Consider the following 23,133-nt stretch of genomic DNA (forward strand, 5'->3'; position numbering starts at 1 on the left):
GATGGCGCGCATTAATTTTAAAATGGATTACTTATACTCAAAGTCGAGATATAACAAAAAATTATCTACCGGGACAAACAAATCGTTGAGCATGATACAAGGCCGAGATATAACATCGGAAAATCTCTCGACTACTATATACAATGCAAGGTTTATGGTCAACTTGCAACTTGACGTACATCTCCATAAAGCTATCCATTTAAGCCTTGTTTGCTGTAATGTAGATAAGATGGCAAACGAAGAAGGTCCTATTGTTCAAGACCGCGAGTCGTATCTTAATCAGCGTGTCCCATGTCCTTGCTCTCAATGCAAGTTGGCAATAAGACGAAAACGCCGATTGTCTATAGAACACGTACGACGATTTGGCGAGTTTCAATCTGAGATCATTGATCAGGCGATTGCAGACTTTCAGCAAACGGTAATTTGAAGTTAGCATTTTTCATGCATTGTACTCTCAAGCTAATTGAAAACCATACACAATAAGATTGGGTCTTGTTGGTAAATTTTGTCGTATCTAAATTTGCTTGCTACATCTAATTTGAGTGTTTCAATGTGCAGTACAAAATATATAGTGCAGCATAGTCGCGCGGACGGCATTTTCGGGTGGAGCGTATTGACAAAATGCGCTCCACAATGGACTGTGGTGTCATGGTAAGGTTTGAGCAAGAGAGCCGGCGACGAGCAACGGATTCGAACACGGTTGTGGATGAGATGGAGTATTTTGGGAATTTGCAAAGTATTGTTACGGTGGATTACCGTAGCTTCTCCATGATAATATTCGACGGGCAGTGGTTCAAAGTGGTACTTGGAGGAGCTGGCGCAACAGTTCGACGAGGTCCATCTGGATTTCTCGAAATAGATTCCGAAAAAAAATGGATGGATTTGCGCGACACCTTTGTGTTGCCGGCCCATTGTGAACAGGTGCAACTAGGCATTTGCTTGCTAATTGTAATACGACATGGTTTATGTCACAATGGTTTGAAGATGGTTTGTAAGTGTTTGTGAACATGTAATCTTCTATCCAAATCCCCGACAACCTCGATGGTGGTATGTTATACCTTCAACTCCTCGAGGTGCGAGAGTATACGATCAAAGCGATGTTCCAAGCATAGATGAAGAAAATATGCAAATAGAGGGATCGAAATTACAAGGGGTGGAGGCCACCGCAAGCTTGGAGCCTGCATCGGCTAACAATGATGGAAATACAGAAGTCGTAGAATTTTTTGAGAACGAGACAGACTCGTTGTTTTGTGGTGACATGTCTATCGACCTTCCAGTGTATGCAGAGTTGTGTCAGGAGATTAACATGGGACCATAGAATACTTCATTCTTGGAGAATTGTATTACTCAATTCGTTGTTTAGATCTTCCATAAAGGTAGATAAGATATGCATTTTAAGAGGGATTTTTCAAAAATGATTTTATTAATGTGCTTTGTATAGTTTAAATTGATTATTCTAACATTATTTTTTATCTGTGCAGGTATCGACATTTTCAGGATGAGTCGAGGGATGAGCGATGAGGAGTTTCAGGAGATGATGGCACGTATGTCTCCAGATCAGCTCGCGAGATTCAGAGAGAGCAGATCAGGAGCTGTCTCGTTCTTCGTCAGGCCGCTCTGCTAGATCAGCTTCGGCGCGATCAGATGCTTCAGCTTCGAGTAGACGATCTCGACGCTCGCGACTTGGGCCAGAGGGAGGGACTGCGACTGCAGGAGGATTAGGGGGGTGCTGCTGTGGAGATACGGACGCGGTGTCTCCGTCTCGTCGTTCAGCTGGAGCTCGATCACCTCCAGGATTTGTCACACTTGTGGGGACGTCCACTCCAGTTACTCCGGCTTTTGCGCAGCCGTCGGCAGATGTGACGCCTTTTGGTGGCACCCCCTCTGGTGGCACTCCTTTTGGTGGCACACCCTCTGGTGGCACCCCTTTGTGTGGCACTCCGGGAGAGGGTACCCCCGTCGGTACACCGGATGTTCAGGGGTCTCCTGGATATGCCCAGGAGCGTGGACGGAGATGGGAGAGGGCCCATACAAGGCACACTCCTAGGAATGATGGATACCTAGTGGATGGCAGGTCAGGAGCCATCATCATGAATGATGAGGGGAGGAGGGTGATGGCTCGCATGAGGGAGTTGTGCCAACAAGTTTTTCGGCACAACGTCCTGGATCATTGGAGGAACATACCGGAGGGGAGCAAGGAGTACATAGTAGTATCCTTGCACGAGGAGTTCCCGGTGCCAGCCGCAGTGGATAGATTCTCTACGGGCTGGATGATGGATTGCATGCGTGCATACATGTCACATAGACGATCCGACGCATGCAAGGCAATCAAGAGTGGGGCTCCAAAGCCCGAGTGGTTAGATGCAGACGACTGGAACCGACTGAGGGAGGAGGCTACAAATTCGCCAGGACGTTGGAGTCAGCAGCAGGAGGCGGCGAGGGCACGAATCGAGGCCGGATCGGTACATCATCTTGGGAGTGGCGGCCACAGGACATATTTGGAGGACTTTGTAAGATTCTCTTTTGTTTTGCTTATTTGTTTTTTTGAGATATTCTTTGTACTGACAATCATGTTTCTAATAGTTAGCATTTTGTTTTCTTTGCAACACTCCATTACAAATCGCTATCCGCAAGGCCTTGAGACTCGATATGCGGAGAGGCACGGTCTCAGATCATTGATCGACCGATTGTATAGACGCGGCGGCCCAGTAAGTCACTCATCTTTCTTGTCCGTAGTTACCATGAGATATTTGAATGCATTATTGTATGGTGGATTGATATGTTGTTTCTTTTTCTGCAGAATCCGTTTGATGCTCCTTTACAGCGGGAAGAGCTTTCGAGGGACGACGATTTGTAGCTCGCCCTTGGATCCTTAGAGCTCACATACCTTTAGTTTTTAGTCGCCCGATCTATGTAGACATTTTCTATGTATTAGTGATATTGTTTTATGATTGTACCAATCGCATTTTATGCGATATCATGTATTTATTTCATCCATCAGTTTTATGATTTCAGTATACATTCTTTTTGTTTGCAAACGCTTTGTATGAAGCAGTGCAGAAACTATTTTGTATGGCTCTCATACAGCACACAGTGCTATATGTGGCATGGCAGCTTGCTGCCCTGCCACAAATTTTTTTTTTCTCTGTTACCGTCGCTATTTGCGTCGCAAATTTACTGCACGCGTCGCTATTACCGTCGCTATCAACCTCCCAAATTCTCTGTAACCGTCGCTATATGCGTCGCTATATGCGATGCGACGCATATAGCGACGTATATAGCGACGGTTATAGCGACGATTCTATGGCATCGTCAATAACGACGCTTTTTGCGACGACGGGGGCAAATTTTGTTGTTTGTATTTTCGTCGCTTTAAACGTCGCTATAAGGTCTATATCTTGTAGTGGTTCTTGAGGGATCTAGTCCTCTATCTTTTCTAGTTATAGCATGCCTCTTTATTGAGAAAAGAGAGTGTATGTTACAACATTACAAGATCATGCACTTAGGTAGTCACAAGACAATGTAAGGTGTACAGAAGATTAGTGAGGACCAATGGAAAGCAACTCAATAATGATGGTGGTCTCACAAGACAAGAGTGAAGCATAGATTAAGAATGAGTCAATGATGAGTGTAGCACACAATCTGTGGGATACCAACTAGGGTTGCCCTTATATAGGCTACAAGTGGAAATCAACTCAATAATGATGAAGATCACACAAGAGTTAACCCAAAGTATGCACATGAGAATAGTCACAAAAAGTTGGAGCAAAAAGTGAAGCACCAACCAATAGTGAGTGGATGAGTGTAGCATAGAACATGTGGAGTGATAAATATGGTTGTCTTTATATGGGAGCGAGAGCGAGGGAGAGAGCGAAGGCTTTGTGAGAGAAGAAGAGGAAGAGACTTGCTGCCACCGCCGCCGCCACCGCTGTTGTTCGTGAAGGAGAGGAGGAGCCCTCGTTGCAAAGAGAAGCCGCCCACGCTCGCCATATCTCATTGCTGAGTCTCCCTCTCTCTTTCTTTTGCTTGTTGAAGGTTTAAATCGTTCTCTTTTGTTTGTTTAGGAGAGGAAATGAAAGAGAAGGAGAGGGAGAGGGAGAGAGAGGGAGAGTGCATTCTCTCTCTCTCTCTCCCTTTTGCTTGTTTAATGTTTAAATTATTTTCTTTTTTGCTTGTTTAGGAGAGGAAACGAGAGAGTAAGAGAAAGAGAGGGAGAGGGAGAGGGAAAGAAAGAGAAAGAGAAAGAGAAAGAGAAAGAGAAATAGAGGGAGAGGGAGAGGGAGGGGCAGGAAATAAGAGAGGGAGAGAAAGAGAAAGAGAGGGAGAATGAGGGAGAGTGCATTCTCTCTCTCCCTCTCCCTTTTGCTTGTTTAATGTTTGAATCACTTTATTTTTTTCTTGTTTAGGAGACGAAATGAGAGAGAAAGAGAGCGAGAGGGAGAGGAAGGGGAAGGAAATGAGAGAGGGATAGAAAGAGAAAGAGAGGGAGAGTGCATTGTATCTCTCCCTCTCCCTTTTGCTTGGAGGATGTTTAAATCACTTTATTTTTTGGTTGTTTAGGAAATGAGAGAGAAAGAGAGATAGAGAGGGAGAGGGAGAAAAAGAGAAAGAGAGGGAGAGGGAGAGGGAGAGGGAGGGGAAGGAAATGAGAGAGGGAGAGAAAGAGAACGAGAGGGAGAGTGAGAGGGTGAGAGAAAGAGAGAAAGAGAGGGAGAGGGAGAGAAAGAGAGGGAGAGGAAGGGGAAGGAAATTTAAGCTAATAGACTTATTGATAATGGTATGCAATGTGCTTTGCCATGGGCCACGTACTTCATCAAAATGAACCCAAAATTATTGTTATAGAAGAAGAAACCCTTAAATTGAGTATAGGATAATTTCTCTCAGGTCTTATGACTATGAGTAGAATTGATTGAAATAAATTTTATTACTATAGTTATAGAATTTCATAGATGGCGCGCATTAATTTTAAAATGGATTACTTATACTCAAAGCCGAGATATAACAAATAATTATCTACCGGGACAAACAAATCGTTGAGCATGATACAAGGCCGATATATAACATCGGAAAATCTCTCGACTACTATATACAATGCAAGGTTTATGGTCAACTTGCAACTTGACGTACATCTCCATAAAGCTATCCATTTAAGCCTCGTTTGCTGTAATGTAGATAAGATGGCAAACGAAGAAGGTCTTATTGTTCAAGACCGCGAGACGTATCTTAATCAGCATGTCCCATGTCCTTGCTCTCAATGCAAGTTGGCAATTAGACGAAAACGCCGATTGTCTATAGAACACGTACGACGATTTGGCGAGTTTCAATCTGAGATCATTGATCAGGCGATTGTGGATTTTCAGCAAACGGTAATTTGAAGTTAGCATTTTTCATGCATTGTACTCTCAAGCTAATTGAAAACCATACACAATAAGATTGGGTCTTGTTGGCAAATTTTGTATCCAGGGGGTGATGTCTCGACCCAAGGGGGAGTGCACCCTTTGCGGCCAATTAGAAGAGTTCGTGGACGTGCGATGGATGGATTGCAGGAGCCAATCGACCACTCGCAAGGCCCATCTATACCGTCAATGCCAGAGGAGACAGACAACCTTCCCGACTTGCCTACAATCTTGGAGCCTGAGATGGAGGCAATGATCGATGCATTGATTCCCATGGATATTGAGACATCTGACCCGCTTAGAGAGGAAGCATCCATACCATTATATGATGGGTGTCGAGTATCTCGGTTGAAGACATTGCTTGCACTCTTAAGTGTGCAAGCAAAATACGGTTGGAGCGATACGAGTGTGATTGAGTTATTCAGGTACCTTGCACACAGACTTCATTGTTTTTTTTTAAACAGTATTATTGCAAACATTTGTGTTTTTTCAAGGTGTTTTATGATTTTTTTCAGGTTATTGAAATATCATATATTGCCACCTGCAAACACCATGCCTGAGTCTCGTGATGATGCACGACATGTTTTACGGAAGCTTGGCATGGACTACAATAACATCCATGCATGTATCAACGATTGCATATTGTTTCGAGATGAATAAGAGACTATGGAGACATGTCTAAAGTGTGGTGCTCATAGGTATCGACAGAACTTACAAGGGCAGACCATCCCTTAAAAAGTTCTCAGACACTTTTCGCTCATCCCCCGCATAAACCACATGTTTCGAACGTCTGCCATGGCAAGCTTGACAACGTGGCATGTGCAGAATAGGTCCATGGATGGAGTGCAACGAATATCAGCAGATTCGCGCGCATGGAGCCACATTGACTCTACCTTCCCAGGCTTTGCGCGAGAGCCAAGGAATCTTCGGCTCGGTCTCGCCATGGATGGTGTGAACCCATTCGGTCTGCGCTCGACTTCTTACAGTGTGTGGCCTATAGTACTTGTCAACTACAACATTCCTCCATGGCTTTCTACGAAGAAAGGACATCTCATCCTTAGCTTGCTCGTCCCGGGCCGCTACAAAGTAAAAAATATGGACGTGTATCTTCGTCCATTAGTCGATGAGCTTAAGATTTTGTGGAAGGAGGGGGTCACGGTGCAAGATATGAGCAGGCGTGATGGTCGGCAGTCAGTCAGCATTCGAGCCATTCTTATGTGGACGATGCATGACTTTCCGGGATTGGGAGAGTACTCAGGTGAGCAGACCTTTGTTCTCGCTGGTAATATCTATATTTTATTTCATTCAATCAAGTATTCACTAGGTCGTGGATCGCCTTGCAGGTCTCATTACCTCAGGTTATCATGCATGTCCATTGTGTGGGCCACAGTTAGACTCCCGAAGGTCACGAACCATGAAGAAGATGGTATATCAAGGATACGCCGCTTTCTTGCTGGAGGATCATGAACTCAGGGAAGGTTTTCTTGGACGACCTCCAGCACGTATGAACGCTGCAAGCTGGTACGAGCTGAAAATGGTAAACCCGGAATCACATCCAAATGGAATGCGACGGTTCTCAGTTTTCTACGAGTTGCCATATTGGACCCACTTACAGGTTAACCACTTGTTGGATCCCATGCATATTTTCAAAAATGTGGGCAGCTTGCTATGGAACCACATCACAGGAAAGAGAGACACTATAGGGTCACGAATGGATTTAAAGGAGGTAGGTAAGATGGAGGCGCTTTGGCCGCAGTCGAGTGCTGAAGGGGGAGTGCAGCTTCCTCGCGCTCCCTGGGTTTTGTCTACCAAAGAAGAGCGCATTGTGAAGCAAGTAATCAAGTCTATCCGCACTCCGACGGGTATGATGCGTTCTCTCAGGTCCGCATTTTCTAAAGATGACCAAATGTCTGGGCTAAAATCCCATGATTGGCATAAGATATGTCAGGTTTGTGAACAGAATGGATTTTAATTAGCGTGGACATTTTGAAATTTGAAAAGTGACCATTATTCTTAATGCTTTCTCATTTGTGGCAGTTTGTCCTACCGATTGCGATCGCGGGATGCCTAACTCCAGAAATTCGCGGGGCCATTTACAAGTTGTCGACTTGGGTGCAATGGATCTCACAGAAAGAGATTAAGACGTCCTCTATTGAATCCGCAAGGCGGGGAGCAGTTGAGATGGTCTATCTCTTTGAGAAATACCTGCCCACTAGCATGCTCACGATATAAGTTCACATTCTTGTGCATCTTGTGGACGAAGTGGAGATTGCTGGACCTATCCATACGCGATGGATGTTCTTCTTGGAGCGCTTCATGAAAACCCTGAAAGGCTTTGTGCGACAACGAGCTCGTCCGGAAGGTAGCATGGCGGAAGGTTGGTTGGTGTCAGAGACGTTAGTGCATATCTCACAATGGCTACCAACGGTGGAACTAGACAATGAAATGCTATGGATGCTGAAGGACGATGATAGACTGACTGGAGATGTGGTGGTTGGAAATGGGGTAGAAAAAAGAATGGATGCCTCAATGGAAGAGAAGGTGAATTGCTTTTGTATGTTGCACCATGCCTCCATGGAGACGTGGCTCGCCAAGTACCAGATTGCAAGGCAAGATCGAGAGGAAGCGCGAGCTGAATTTCGACGCAGTATGCGTCACCGACCGATTCGATATCCCGAAGGCATGGAGGAGATGCCACGGTTTATGTCAATACGATGGTTGCATGGAGCCTTGACCGCAACATCCAGCGAAGGGACATAGGTCTCAATGGAGGAGTGGGAGTTCTCGAGGGGATGTAGTCCAAAGGTAATGAGGGGTTTAGAATGTGTCGTATCTAAATTTGCTTGCTACATCTAATTTGAGTGTTTCAATGTGCAGTACAAAATATATAGTGCAGCGTGGTCGTGCGGACGGCATTTTCGGGTGGAGTGTATTGACCAAATGCGCTCCACAATGGACCGTGGTGTCATGGCAAGGTTTGAGCAAGAGAGTCGGCGACGAGCAACGGATCCGAACATGGTTGTGGATGAGATGGAGTATTTTGGGAACTTGCAAAGTATTATTACGATGGATTACCGTAGCTTCTCCATGATAATATTTGATGTGCAGTGGTTCAAAGTGGTACTTGGAGGAGCTGGAGCAACAGTTCAACGAGGTCCATCTGGATTTCTCGAAATAGATTCCGAAAAAAATGGATGGATTTGCGCGACACCTTTGTGTTGCCGGCCCATTGTGAACAGGTACAAATAGTCATTTGCTTGCTAATTGTAATACGACATGGTTTATGTTACAATGGTTTCAAGTCGCTTTGTAAGTGTTTGTGAACAGATAATCTTCTATCCAAACCCTCGACAACCTCGATGGTGGTATGTTATACCTTCAATTCCTCGAGGTGCTAGAGTATACGATCAAAGCGATGTTCCAGGCATAGATGAAGAAAATATGCAAATAGAGGAATCGAAATTACAAGGGGTGGAGGCCACCGCAAGCTTGGAGCCGGCATCGGCTAACAATGATGGAAATGCAGAAGTCGTAGAATTTTTTGAGAACGAGGCAGACTCGTTCTTTTGTGGTGACATGTCTATCGACCTTCCAGTGTATGTAGAGTTGTGTCAGGAGATTAACATGGGACCATAGAATACTTCATTCTTGGAGAATTGTATTACTCAATTCGTTGTTTAGATCTTCCATAAAGGTAGATAAGATATGCATTTTAAGAGGGATTTTTCAAAAATGATTTATATTAATGTGCTTTGTATAGTTTAAATTGATTATTCTAACATCATTTTTTATCTGTGCAGGTATCGACATTTTCAGGATGAGTCGAAGGATGAGCGATGAGGAGTTTCAGGACATGATGGCACGCATGTCTCCAGATCAGCTCGCGAGATTCAGAGAGATGGCAGATTAGGAGCTGTCTCGTTCTTCGTCAGGGCGCTCTGCTAGATCAGCTTTAGTGCGATCAGATGCTTCAGCTTCGAGCAGACGATCTCGACGCTCACGACTTGGGCCAGAGAGAGGGACTGTGACTGCAGGAGGATCAGGGGGTGCTGCTGTGGAGACATGGACGCGGTGTCTTCGTCTCATCGTTCAGCTGGAGCTGCATCACCTCCAAGATTTGTCACACCTGTGGGGACGTCCACTCCAGTTACTCCAGCTTTTGTGCAGCCGTCGGCATATGGCACGCCTTTTGGTGGCACTCCTTTTGGTGGCACCCCCTTTGGTGGCACCCCTTTGAGTGGCACTCTGGGAGAGGGTACCCCGTCGGTACACCGGATGTACAGGGGTCTCTTGGATATGCCCAGGAGCGTGGACAGAGATTGGAGAGGGCACATCTTAGGCATACTCCTAGGGGTCATGGATACCTAGTGGATGGTAGGTCAGGAGCCATCATCATGAATGATGAGGGGAGGAGGGTGATGGCTCGCATGAGGGAGTTGTGCCAACAAGTTTTTCGGCACAACGTCCTGGATCATTGGAGGAACATACCAGAGGGGAGCAAGGAGTACATAGTAGCATCCTTGCACGAGGAGTTCCCAGTGCCAGCCGCAGTGGATAGATTCTCTACGGGTTGGATGATGGATTGCATGCGTGCATACATGTCACATAGACTATCCGACGCACGCAAGGCAATCAAGAGTGGGGCTCCAAAGCCCGAGTGGTTAGATGCAGACGACTGGCGCCGACTGAGGGAGGAGGCTACAAATTCGCCAGGACGTTGGAGTGAGTAGCGGGAGGCGGCGAGGGCACGAATCGAGGCCGGATCGGTACATCATCTTGGGAGTGGCAGCCACAGGACATATTTGGAGGACTTTGTAAGATTCTCTTTTGTTTTGCTTATTTGTTTTTTTGAGATATTCTTTGTACTGACAATCATGTTTCTAACAATTAGCATTTTGTTTTCTTTGCAGCACTCCATTATAAATCGCGATGCGCAAGGCCTTGAGACTCGATATGCAGAGAGGCACGGTCTCAGGGCATTGATCGACCGATTGTATAAACGCGGCGGCCCTGTAAGTCACTCATCTTTCTTGTCCATAGTTACCATGAGATATTTGAATGCATTATTGTATGGTGGATTGATATGTTGTTTCTTTTTCTGCAGAATCCGTTTGATGCTCCTTTGCAGCGGGAACAGCTTTCGGGGGACGAGGATTTGTAGCTCGCCCTTGGATCCTTAGAGCTCACACACCTTCAGTTTTTAGTCGCCCGATCTATGTAGACATTTTCTATGTATTAGTGATATTGTTTCATGATTGTACCAATCGCATTTTATGCGATATCATGTATTTATTTCATGTATCAGTTTTATGATTTCAGTATACATTCTTTTTGTTTGCAAACGCTTTGTATGCAGTAGTGCAGAAACTATTTTGTATGGCTCTCATACATCATATAGTGCTATATGTGGCAGGGCAGCTTGCTGCCCTACACAAATTTTTTTTTTTCTCTGTTACCGTCGCTATTTGCGTCGCAAATTTACTGCACACGTCGCTATTGTCGTCGCTATGAGCATCGCAAATACTCTGCAATCGTCGCTATATGCGTCGCTATATGTGTCGCATATAGCGACGCATATAGCGTCCAATGAATCTCCTCCAAGTCCCATTGAAGATGAAAAATGAATAACTAAATTGGATTATTTTTCAACTCCTCCTGATAGAGTAGCATAAAGATTGTAGCATTTGGTAATAGGGAGTATTGTCTTCTTGAGGAGTCGAGTGATTACAGCAAAGAAGTCTCTTACTTTTAGTCCCTTACCACCAATAAAGAAGAAGAAGCCAAGAGCTATGAATCCTAATCCACCACTTAACACTAAGGTTAGGGCATCTACGTTCTTTGGCAAAAAGAAAGATCCTGATTGCCATGTTGCATAGTTTCAAACAAGATGTGTGGCCAGTGGTATTAATGATATGTTTGGGGATCAGGTCAAATTACAACAGTTTGCAGTAAGCTTCAAGGGTAAAGCCATGGATTGGTACGATACTCATGATGCTAGATATTTCACAATATATGATAATCTTAAGAATGTTTTTCTCATCAGATTTAGAAAATATAAGACTGCTCAAGATATTTTTAAAAAGTTAAAGAAAATCAAGCAAAAGAATATGTTAGTTCAAGATTATGCAAGAAATTTCAAGAACATAGTGAATAGGTTGAATCAATAGAATAGGCCTTCATTGGATTTACAATACTCATATTTTGTTAAGGGGTTGGATAAGGTTATTGTAGGAGCCAGTGCTAATGTAGAGGTGAAAAATAATAATATCATTGATGCATTGGGTGAAGCAACATGAAGAGTGGGAAAAAGGCTTGGTATAAGCAAGTTTAAGAAGAATAGTAATCAGGATTCTTCATGTTCTGATTCAGATGGTTCTGCTTCAAATGATAGTGTTGATGATGAAATTCTGATTCAGATGGTTCTGCTTCAGATGATAGTGTTGATGATGAAGATACCTCATCAAGTTTTGAGACAGATTTTGAATCAAGTGATTCAGATGATGAAAGAATTAAAAGGAGGCAAAGAGGCATAAAAAGAAATCTAAGAAGGATAAGAGTTCTTCTAAGGAGAAGCAGAAGGGGAAAAAGAAAGGAGAAAAGAAAACTTTGGAAAAGAGGTTGAAAAAGAAGATAAAGAAATAACTCTTGGATATGGGAGTTATGACCTCTTCAAGAAAGGGGAAGTCATGTAGTATGTGTTAGAAAGTTGGCCACAAGGCTAGAGAATACTAGCACAACCTAGTAGTGCGGAATACAAGACAACATATAGCACCCCTAATGGCATGTGTAAATCAAATTGTACCAGATATGGTAAAACAGAGAGGATTTAGAGGTTTTTGGCAGGAAGGGTCAGCCACCTACACAATGGGGCAAGGATCAGTCAAGGCAATGGAATAATGCTCAGCAAAGGCAACAAGGGCTTTGCTATTATTGTGCTAGGTAGGGACATATGTTAGGATCTAACTATAAGTTATGGGTATGCCATAGGGCTGAAAGGGGAATGCAGACCGGAGAACAACAAGGAATGCCACCGGCAACACTACCCCATGGATAGCAACCACATGCACGTGTAACAATGGTGTTAGTTGAGATACCCTATCAAGTCACAGATGGCCAAGCATTAAGTCAATCCATAGATCAGAAAACTAGCACAGTAAGTCACAAAGAGGTATTGAATAAGGATGTTTTAGATGTACTGAACCGTAGTTGGGTTGTGAATGTTCGAATTGCATATTTGTGGAAGATTTTCCACATGAGACTATAGTTTTGGCCATTACTAGAGTAAAAGATTAAATGGGAGGATCATGAAAAGGATAGAGAAGTGGTCTCTAAGGAGGTTTTTGAAGTTTCAAAAGAAGCAGCACTCAAAATAGTGTAAAGATACAGAATTGCCCCATGGGGTTCAGTAAACTCAAGCGACCCATGAGGACAAACATTAGGATAGGGTTTTAACAACAGAGCAAACTAGTATGACCAAGATCAAAGTTTTGACCCATGTGAGTCATTTTATGGTTCCCATGAGTTGTTTGCTGCATTGGTTAAATCTTCTTTATAGTTAACTTTGGAACAAATTCTTGATTTGATTCCAGGATTTAAGGAAAAGCTCATTGCAAATATTATATTTAATCAGGATAGGATATGGAATCATCATGATGGTGATAGTGGATTGATCTCAAAGTGTCAAGCAATAATCCCCACATAGTGGAAGGTGGTAGATTATAAGGTTCCAACCATTCAAGTTGAATAGTTGGGTAGTATGTTTGATGATGTACTACTAGATGGAGGTTCAGGGGTTAATATTCTACCTAAAGAACTATATGTGGTACACAAATTGCAAGGACTTGTTGCAGCACCATTTAAATTTAAAATGACTGATCAACGACGACTTCAACCTTTGGGAATATTAAGGAATCAACTCATTCGAGTAAGAGGATTGAAGTTCAAGGTTAGTTTTGTGGTTCTCCGTATGGAAGGCTTAGGAGATTCCTATAATATGTTGTTGGGAAGACCTTGGTTCAAATTAGCCAAGTTGAAACAAGATTGGGGTTCTGATACAATAATTATCCCTCGTGGGGGGAGGGAGGTCAAGTTATCTATTGAGAATCAAGTGATATTGAAGTCTAAATACCATCCACTAGTTGCTCAGACAATTAATGTACCCCATGAGATTGAAGATGATGAGGAGTTTTCTGCAAGCTAATCCTACTGTTATACGAGTGTTTGAAGTGGATGTTGAAAATATTTTATCTCAATATAATGTTTTTCCATCAGTATTACCTTTGGAACATAGTAACTCCATGTAGCAGAATAATGACTCCATAGAGCAAAACATTGATCCATTTCCTCTTCCGTTTACAAATTCTTTATTGGATGATGTAGTGGGCCATGAGATATATAGTTTCTTGGATGGTTTCTCTGGATATAATCAGATCTGCATGCATTTAGATGATATGGAAAAAAGATCCTTTATAATAGAGTGGGGAGCATTTGTGAGTACTGTTATGAATTTTGGGTTAAAGAATGGACCACTAGAATTTCAAGGTGCAGCTTATAAAACATTTGATCCATATCTTACATCTTTCATGAGAGTCTTTATAGATGATTTTTGTGTCTTTGGTAAGTCTCTATTATCACCAAATTAATGGCCAACCAAAAGACATGAACAAAGCATAGAGAGCACGAATGCCACAATGTAGAGAGAAGCTATACTCAAAAAAGACACAGGTGGACACTCACATCCTAATCTATAGTTGGTGTCCACCATATTGAGATAGACATCGCCAGAATAACATATAGACAAGAAAATATACTCAAATAGGAACTCCCAAGTGCATATTGGTATCTAAATCCAATATAATAGCGAAAACAACTATGAAATACTTGACAACCCTAAAACTATCCGTATCAAGAAATTAAATAAATATTAAAAGTTTGTAGGACTTATTGGACATTGATAAGAATTTTTCAATAAAGAGGAAAGATTGCGCTATGCCTCCCCCATGGCTAGACGTGGAACCCTACTCCAAGGGGAATTGTTTTGTACTGTTGTGAGGAGCTTTAGACGGGCCTCGATGGTGAGAGGTTCCTCGGTGAGGAATCCATTAGGTAGAAGGAGGTAGGATTGCTAAGGGGGCTTTGGCCATAAATCTCTGGATCCCTCCTAGGAATTGCCTGACCTTCATGTTGTTATGCGAGCCGTGAACGAGACCAAGCCTCACTCACAACCCGATAATGAGATGTTAAGGAGTGTTGGTTGGGGAAATTGACTTTGTCGGATGCACAACGCAATAAAAAGAAATTTTAATGTTTTTCAAATACTATGTGAACCACACACGAAACAAAGAATGCCTCTTGTAGCTCAAAACAACTTAAAACCCGAATGCGAGTGGAGTATCATTTTAACTCAAATTTCAAAAACACCAACAATTTGAAGACAAAACAAAGTGAATTGTATTCTCATACCTTGAAAGCCCTAAGCCGATGCTTAGCACCACAACCTCCAAATTTTTCAACTTCACTAGTTGGCACAACAAGAGTTTCTTCTCTCGCATGCGATCCTCCTCTCACATCTCTCACAAGATATAAGAAGACTCAAAGGGCAACCCCATAATTCTCCACTCTCCTCTCCCTATATAGGAATGTGCATACGTTTGATATTTCCTTTTAGCTTTCTATAAAGCCTAAGGCTTTTTTATACATTTTGCTTTCAGAACATTAGACTAATCTTAAAAACTTATGCTTTTATGGATAGCTTTTAAAAGTTAACATGCTCGATATACCACCCTTTTGCTTTCGACTTATTACAGGCATCCTAAATCAGCGGCCTGTCCTCCTTGCCCTCTTCTTTGGCTGTTTGCCATTATTTCTTGCTTCTCAAATAATCGTTGATTTCTTCATAACAGCTGCCATCTTCTACATGTGTCAATAGCCAAACTGCCTGCGATCTGTGTATGCCATCATGATCCGTTAAATCTACACGCAGTTTCTCCACTTTTCTAGCCATAAACATAAAGTTTTCCTCCATTGCACCTCTCTGCTCTGGCAATTCTGTGTTGGCATTCTTCTCAAACTCACGTTGAATCTCCTGCCTGAGGCTCTCCATTTCAGCTTTCATAGTTGGAACCTGCTGAGCATCAGTGCGAACCCTCACTAGCTCTTGTGTTATTTGTTGCACCTATGCATTTAACTCTTGACAAGATACATGAAGCTTTTGAGCATCAGCCTGTACTCTCTGTAGTTCAGCCTTCAAGGGCTTAATATTCTGCGGTTCAGCTTCCATCTTGGCAATGGCTGCTCCACGTTCCGCCATCCATCCACCTTTGAATAGCTCGTTCAATCTTCCTCCTCTCAAAGAACTTGACATTCTGATATCGGAGTACCATCTTCTGTTCAAGTTCAACATGGCCATGGAGTTCAGCTTGCTTCTTCAAGTCTTCTAATCTCTTTTGTTGAGCATTCTTTACCTCCACTGGTAAAGCCTTTCTGAGAAGGCGCTCAATAGAATGGATTTGATTTTTCATGGACACGATCTTGGCCTTCTTCTCGCTATCTCTATGGCCCACCTGCCAGACGCTCTTCTGTTCTCCTCCTCTCACACAACTAGCCCAAACTAGCTTTCTTACGAGCTCCTCCAGGCATCTGCCATATCTATCCACATACAATCTGTACGCTGACTCGGACCCATACACCCCACCATATTCTACACCTTGTCCTCCTATATGTCATTCCAAACAGGATCCTTGATTCCAAGAGGTCCAGCAGGAATTTCAAGCTGATGTTCAGTACCTTTGTTTAGTACTGTAGAAGGAGGATCCTCCTAATCTTCATATCCCACTTGAAGGATTCTAGGTCCATTCATTGCCAAGAGTGCCCTGCGTCCACCCTCCTCTCAAGGCTTCAAGGAATCCCACAAGCTTCTGCACGAATAGACCTTCTCATTTGTCTGACTCGTAGACCTGTAGTAAGCGTCTGGCTCCAGCTTCTAACTCTCTCAGATTTTGGCAAGCAACATGACCTACAACATGTTTACCAATTTTCATGGTTTTGGTTTGTTGATCCTAGCTTTCTTTTTCTTTTGGCACCAGTTTTGGCTTTATATTTTGATATCATGACTTCTTCCTCTTGGTGTGTTAGCTATATATAGTCTGTCTATATATAGTGCCCCAAGTTAACAATATATAGTCTGTCTATATATAGCGCCCCAAGTCCCCTCTATATATTCTTATCATGTGTGCTCAGTTTACACACTTTTGGGGTTCCACTTCCGATGTCTCATATCTCTCTTCTCTCCTCTCTTCCTTTGGTCTCTCGTCTTCCTCGCAGTTTCCAACATGGTATCGGAGCCCAGCAGCACCTGCGAGAGATGGCAGCACGCTGCTGACCCTATGAGGCCTAAGCCTATAACTCCAACGGGGAAGACAGGTGAGGGCAAAAGCTAGAGACGAGGACAAGACGATGGGGCAGAAGAATAAGATCACGATCACCAATGACAAGAGGGCGGCTCCATCGCATCCTTGATCTTCTTCTTGTCTGCGGCATTCGGCTTGTCAGCTATCTTCTCGTCCCGCATGTTGTATGCGTAGTTCTCCAGTGAGTTCTTATCTCCACCTTCTTCTTGAGCTCCGGGATTAGCCGCGGGGTGAAGGGGGAGTTCTGGTCAGTGGCGTCACCGTCGGAATTTATCAGTGTCGAGGCTCCCAAGGTGAAAAATTCGGGCCCTATCCATGGTGGCGCGGCAAGAGCAGGCTCTTTCAGAGTCGCATCTTCCAACTCAGGGCCCCTATCAGGCAACAATCCTCCGCAGGGCTCAACATCTGGGCCTACAGGTCACCAGGGGTCAAATTCAGGGCCCTGTCTCGAAATTTTGACCCTGCAAAAGCAAATCTGAAGACTTCGGGTCCCCTCTCTTGCCAGAATTTGGGGCCGCTAGCTCCAAATTCTGGTGCTGTGGTTATGCTGCTGACTTGGAACACTTGTGTTGGTAAAGGTGCTGTTACAGGTTTCGTCACCAACTATCCTGATTTTGGGTTGGACCAGGCTAAATGGCCAATATGTGAAAATCACTGGTCAGCACTAACGATGATGGTGATGGAGACGAAGAGTATCCAGCCTGCTGTCCATGACGGAGCCAGTCGGTGAGGTTGCGATAGTCACGGTCGAGCTGTTGGCGGAGGGAGGCAAGTTCTTGGGCGAGGTGGGTAAAGGTCTACCCTAGAATCCTAGGGTTTAAATCTCCTTTTGGAAGAAGGGAAGCTTGGAAAGAGCAGATGATTAGCGACCAACAGAGAGGTTTAAGTGTGCACGCCGTCAAGACCTCCGTGAGCATATAGAGTAGATGATTAGGGACCAACGGAGAGGTTGAAGTGCGCATCTATGCATCTGCTTCTATTGTTTTGTCTCCTTCTAAAATGCTAATAGTTACTTACCACTAAATGCCAGGAAGGAATAGTTTAAGGTAAAGTAAAGTTGATCCTCTAATATCTTTATATGTGTGTATTTCCTTTGGCTTACAATTTGCCTCGTTTTGGTCCTGTTTTGAGTTCAAGAGTAGTTTCTCAAACTGATTGTTATCTATGGTAGTAATTCAAGGTACTCACTGTGAGAGTTTCTTAATGTCTTGACTTTTACTCAAATTCATGATGATCGTCCTCGTTCGTTATTCTAGCTGATGAAGGTCTACTCATTGTAAGAGTTTCTTAATGTCTTGACTTTTACTCAGATTCATGATGATCGTCCTCGTTCGTTATTCCAGCTAATGAGGGTCTATATTCCAGTTGATGAGGGTCTATATTCCAGCTGATGACACATTATTTTGTTTATATTCTTTCCAGCTGATGAACATCTATATTCTTGCTAATGACAAATTGTTTTATTTATATTATTCTAGCTGATGACAAATTGTTTTATTTGTATTCTGTTCATGGGGCCCCATATGTGTTATGTTGTCTATAGAGCGGCGTTGCGAACCGTCTCTATAGACCTTGTGTTGTTCTAATGTCACTGTAACGTTTTTTCTTTAAGTTTTGATGTGACAAATATACTGCTTACATCCCCAGTTCAATTGAAGGAATTTCTTAGAGATTTTATCTTTTGCAGTGATGTCGCTTATCTTTATTTTACATTTTGTATATTTAGGAGTGATAAAGCTCTTTTGATGCCTCTGAATAGGCTGTTGTAATTCAGGAGTGATGTAGCTCCTTCTCCGTTGATGTTGTAATTCACGAGTGATGTACCTCCTTTGATGCCTATGAATAGGCTCTTGTAAGTTCAACTTTGTAATTTTATATTTTGAATATTAATATAACGGTAGGTCTATATAGAGCTGTGGGTTTTTCCCTTGAGCCCCCAAGGGTTTTTTCATCCATAGTAAGGGACCTTTATTTGAGCGGGGGTGTTAGCTATATATAGTCTGTCTATATATAGCGCCCCAAGTTAGCTATATATAGTCTGTCTATATATAGTGCTCCAGGTCCCCTCTATATATTCCTATCATGTGTGCTCAGTTTACACACTTTTGGGGTTCCACTTCCGATGTCTCATAACTCTCTTGTCTCCTCTCTTCCTTTCGTCTCTCGTCTTCCTCGCAGTTTCCAACATGGTGAACTTCATGGTGGTCTTCTTTGCCTACTTGGTCTTTGTACTCTTCTTGATCTTGATGTTCTTCATCTTCACTTGGGCTTAACCTTGCATTTTTCATCTTCAAAAAATAGAAGGGTCCACTTTCTCTATATTCCTTGTATCTCTAATGAAAAAGTGCATTTTGTCAAAGTTCTCTTTGCCAAATAAGCTGACTGCATTTTGTCAAAGTTCTCTTTGCCAAATAACCTGGCAACTTTCTTTGCATCTCATATCAGGACACGAGTCTAAACACCCCTACCCATCAGTGTTGCTACTACAAGCTACCTTGATTATTGTATAAGGAATGCTGGAAGCCAAGACATCCATGATCTAATCCATAAAAAGCCACCTTGACATGCTCTTCAAGTCTTCAATAACTGATAATTTCTTTTATATGTTGCTGGCTTTTGTTCGTGCAATGTGCCCTAAGAAGTATATGCTTTGGAATAGAACCTCATGCCCATACATACATGATTTAAGAAGATATGCCAATTGGAATTCATGCTATGCAAACACTCAAGTGATGCTCACACGAAAAAATATGGATGCACTTGAAGATATTGTGCCTAGCCTATCTACTCGTACTTGTGCGTCATGCAAAGTGTAAACAAAGTTCCTTGATTATTTGAATCCTTAACCTGACCCCTCAACTCTCAGCAAGAAAATATGTCATACTCCGCTCCACCCACCATAATCTCACCATTGCTCTGGAAATGATGGTCCTCAAGATGTTGACCAGATAATAACAACTTGTCTCACAATTGGCGACATCTTTCATGGCCCTCTAACTCATCCAACCACCTTACACACTGTATTAGAGGTTCCTAACTTTGTGATAAACATCCTAAATATCTTGCGTGTAAGAAATGTGTGTGCTCAATGGCATGTGCTCTATGATGTGCGCATGCAACTAGGATTTATTGCATATAGCTACAACAGGCCTCATATTGTGCTAGTGCTCAACGATAGTGCAAAATGTGCATAATCCCAACCCATGGCATGGAACTATTTGGTAAGAACATGAGACAACCCCTGAGTTGTAGTGCATCAATAAGTGCCATGTGAAGTGCTCGTGAATCCATAATCCCCATGATGTGCAAGAGTCTCGACAAGAAAATATACATTGTTCCACAATGTTCGACAACTACTAGCAAACTCCAGCTTCAACTTGTCCAACAAAATACCAAACTCGACCAAGGCTATCAATTTTCACACTCAACAAATTAAACAAAATGACAGAAACAAACCCTAAAAACACCATATTGGGAAATATGGGAATTTCCCATAAGTTTGAGACACGTGGTCAAATCTTTGGATTTGTCATAACTTGAACACTATAAATCCAAATTGAGCGCTCTATAGCTCAATAGATTCCATTTTCCAAGCGCTTTCCAATGATAGGTCATATAATATGGTTTTGAGAATCTTATGGACATGAAATCCGGGTGCCACCTTTTTAGTATTCAAAAAATGGGAATTGGAAAATTCCCAAACTCTCTAATATTGTGTTTAAAACACCATATTGCGGAATATGGGAATTTCTCACAAGTTTGGGACACGTGGTCAAAACTTTGAATTTGTCATAACTTGAACACTATAACTCCAAATCGAGTGCTTTATAGCTTAATAGATTCCATTTTTCAAGCACTTTCCAATGATAGGTCACATCATATGGATTTGAGAAACTTATGGGCATGTTATCTAGGTGTCACCTTTTTAGTATTCAAAAATGGGAATTGGGAGATTCTCAAACTCACTAATATTGTGTTCTAAGCTAGACAAACACAAGATATCCAATTACAAAATGACAAAACAAACAAACATGCAAACAACTTAGGTAACAAAAAACAAACCTGACTACAGTTTGATTAGGGGTTTTGCATTTTTCGAAAAATGCTTGACATATTTAGCCTTCCCCCTAGTCTGCAAACACTCATGTGCACTAGTTGGTTTCATCGAGTGATGCTATATCTATCATCCATTCAGTTTCCTGGTTCTTTTGTTGAAATTGTCATTCTGACCACTCCTCTATTTGTATTGTCATTAACCTTGATATATACTTCTTTAATCTATATCCATTTATTCTTTGTTTATGTGTCTTCCATCCAAATTTTCTAGCACATAAGTTCCATTTTTAAAAACTTCAGAAACCCTGAATGGCCCTTTCCACTTTGTTTAGAATTTCTTTTGAAAAGTATGGTCTAATTTACTATTGTATCTCAAAACTAAATCCCCCTTTTTTAATATTTTTTAATTTTTTAATTAATCTCTTGTAGATTTTTTTCTTGACTTCTCTTATATTGATCATACACTTCTTGTATGATTAATTGTGCTTCTTGTAATTGCATCAACCTGTCTGCGAAATATTTTTTTTTCTGTCCTTCAATCAACTTTTCAAACATCCTTAACTCTAGTATTTCTACTTTTATAGGTAGTAAGGCTTCCCTTTCAAAAACTAGTTTAGAAGGAGAAAAACATGTACTTGCTAATCGATAAGCTCACAAAGCACTTGGCAACTCAATATCCCATGTTTGAGGATGATCCTTTGTCATTCTAGATAGCATTCTTGTTAACTCCCCATTGAATCGCTCATTGAGACCATTACACTAAGGATAGTATCGTGAGTTAAATCTTTTTGTTATTTTCATTTTCTCAAAGAGATAATCAATAAATTCTCCTTTAAAACCTGGTTCTCTATTTGAAAAAATCTCTAGAGGTGTTCCAAATTTATAGCATATATCTTCATAGATGAATTTTTCCACATCTATGGTTCTGATGTTTTTTACAGCTTTAACTTCCACCCATTGAGAAAGATAATCGACTACTGTCAAAATATATATCTTTCCTCTCAAAGTATGTGCTAATGGGCCAATTGTATCTATTCCCCATTTTTCAAAGATATCATATGCAAGGATTGTTTTTCTTGTTTCTGGTTTTAATATGCTCTTACTCATTCTTTGACATTCATGACAAGATTTGCACTAGTGATTGACATCTTTTTGAACACTTAGCCACATATATCCCTCACTTAAAATCTTTTGTAAAGTTATTTTGTAAGAATAATGTCCCCCACATGCCCCCTCATGATTTGTTTCTAGAATATGATATATTTCTTCTTTCCAAGGCACTCTTCTCAAGATTAAATCCACTCCTTTAGCATAAAGGACATCGTTCACCATTTTATATCTACCAGCTCTTCTTAAAAACCCATATTTTTTGTTTTTCAGAATACTAAAAGGTAATTTCCCTGTTAAGAGAAATTCTTCTTCCAAATTTAGAGCTTCTCTTCCTCTATAAAGAGGAATATCTGCTTTCATTACAAATACTTGACAAATTGCTAATTGGGCTGCATTGTGAGCTTCTTGATTCTCTTCCTTGGGTGTATGTTTCAAACTCTAGGCTTAAAACTTTTTTAAATCTCTTTGAATTCTATTACACATCCTTCTCAGTTTGGGATTCTTGATCTATCAAACTCCAAGTATTTGCTTTACTAATAGTAAAGCATCACCTCTAATTCTCAACCTTCAAATTCCCATTCTTTGACAAAGCATAATAGCTGCTTGCAAGGTTACATACTCAGCTTCGTTGTTACTTGTTGCCTCAAGTTTAACTGTTTCTTTTTTTATCAACTTCCCTTGATAATCATATACTACTATTCCTCCTGATGATGCTTGGTGTGCCTTACGATATGATCCATCAAAATATATAAAAAATGAGTTTTCTATTTCTAGTTTCATTTCTTCTTTATTTACAAATTTTCTTTTTGCAAGAAAGAGCTTCCTCTATAGGTCAAAAGGTTTGCTATTGTAGCCCTAGTTGAGTCCTCAACCTGGAACTTATATTGAAATTCTTCAAGTTCAACAATTCATTTATCAACTCTTCTTGAGAGATTTGAGTTATTCACCAGCTGTGGTAATAGTGTATAGCTTGTCAAAATAGTAAAGGATTTTGGTAGTAAATACCTCCTAAACTTCCTACAAGCAAATATCACACTTAACATTACCAATTCAATTTATGTATATGATTTTTCTATTTGCAACTTTACTCAACTTGCGAAATAGATATGTCTCATATATCTAGAATTCCTTCCTTGTTGCATCAGAATTCCTCCAATAGCATC

This window comes from Lygodium microphyllum, chromosome 17 (assembly GCF_053477565.2).
Source record: "Lygodium microphyllum isolate KBCC chromosome 17, Lygodium_microphyllum_v1.1.10, whole genome shotgun sequence".
Classification (NCBI taxonomy): domain Eukaryota; kingdom Viridiplantae; phylum Streptophyta; class Polypodiopsida; order Schizaeales; family Lygodiaceae; genus Lygodium; species Lygodium microphyllum.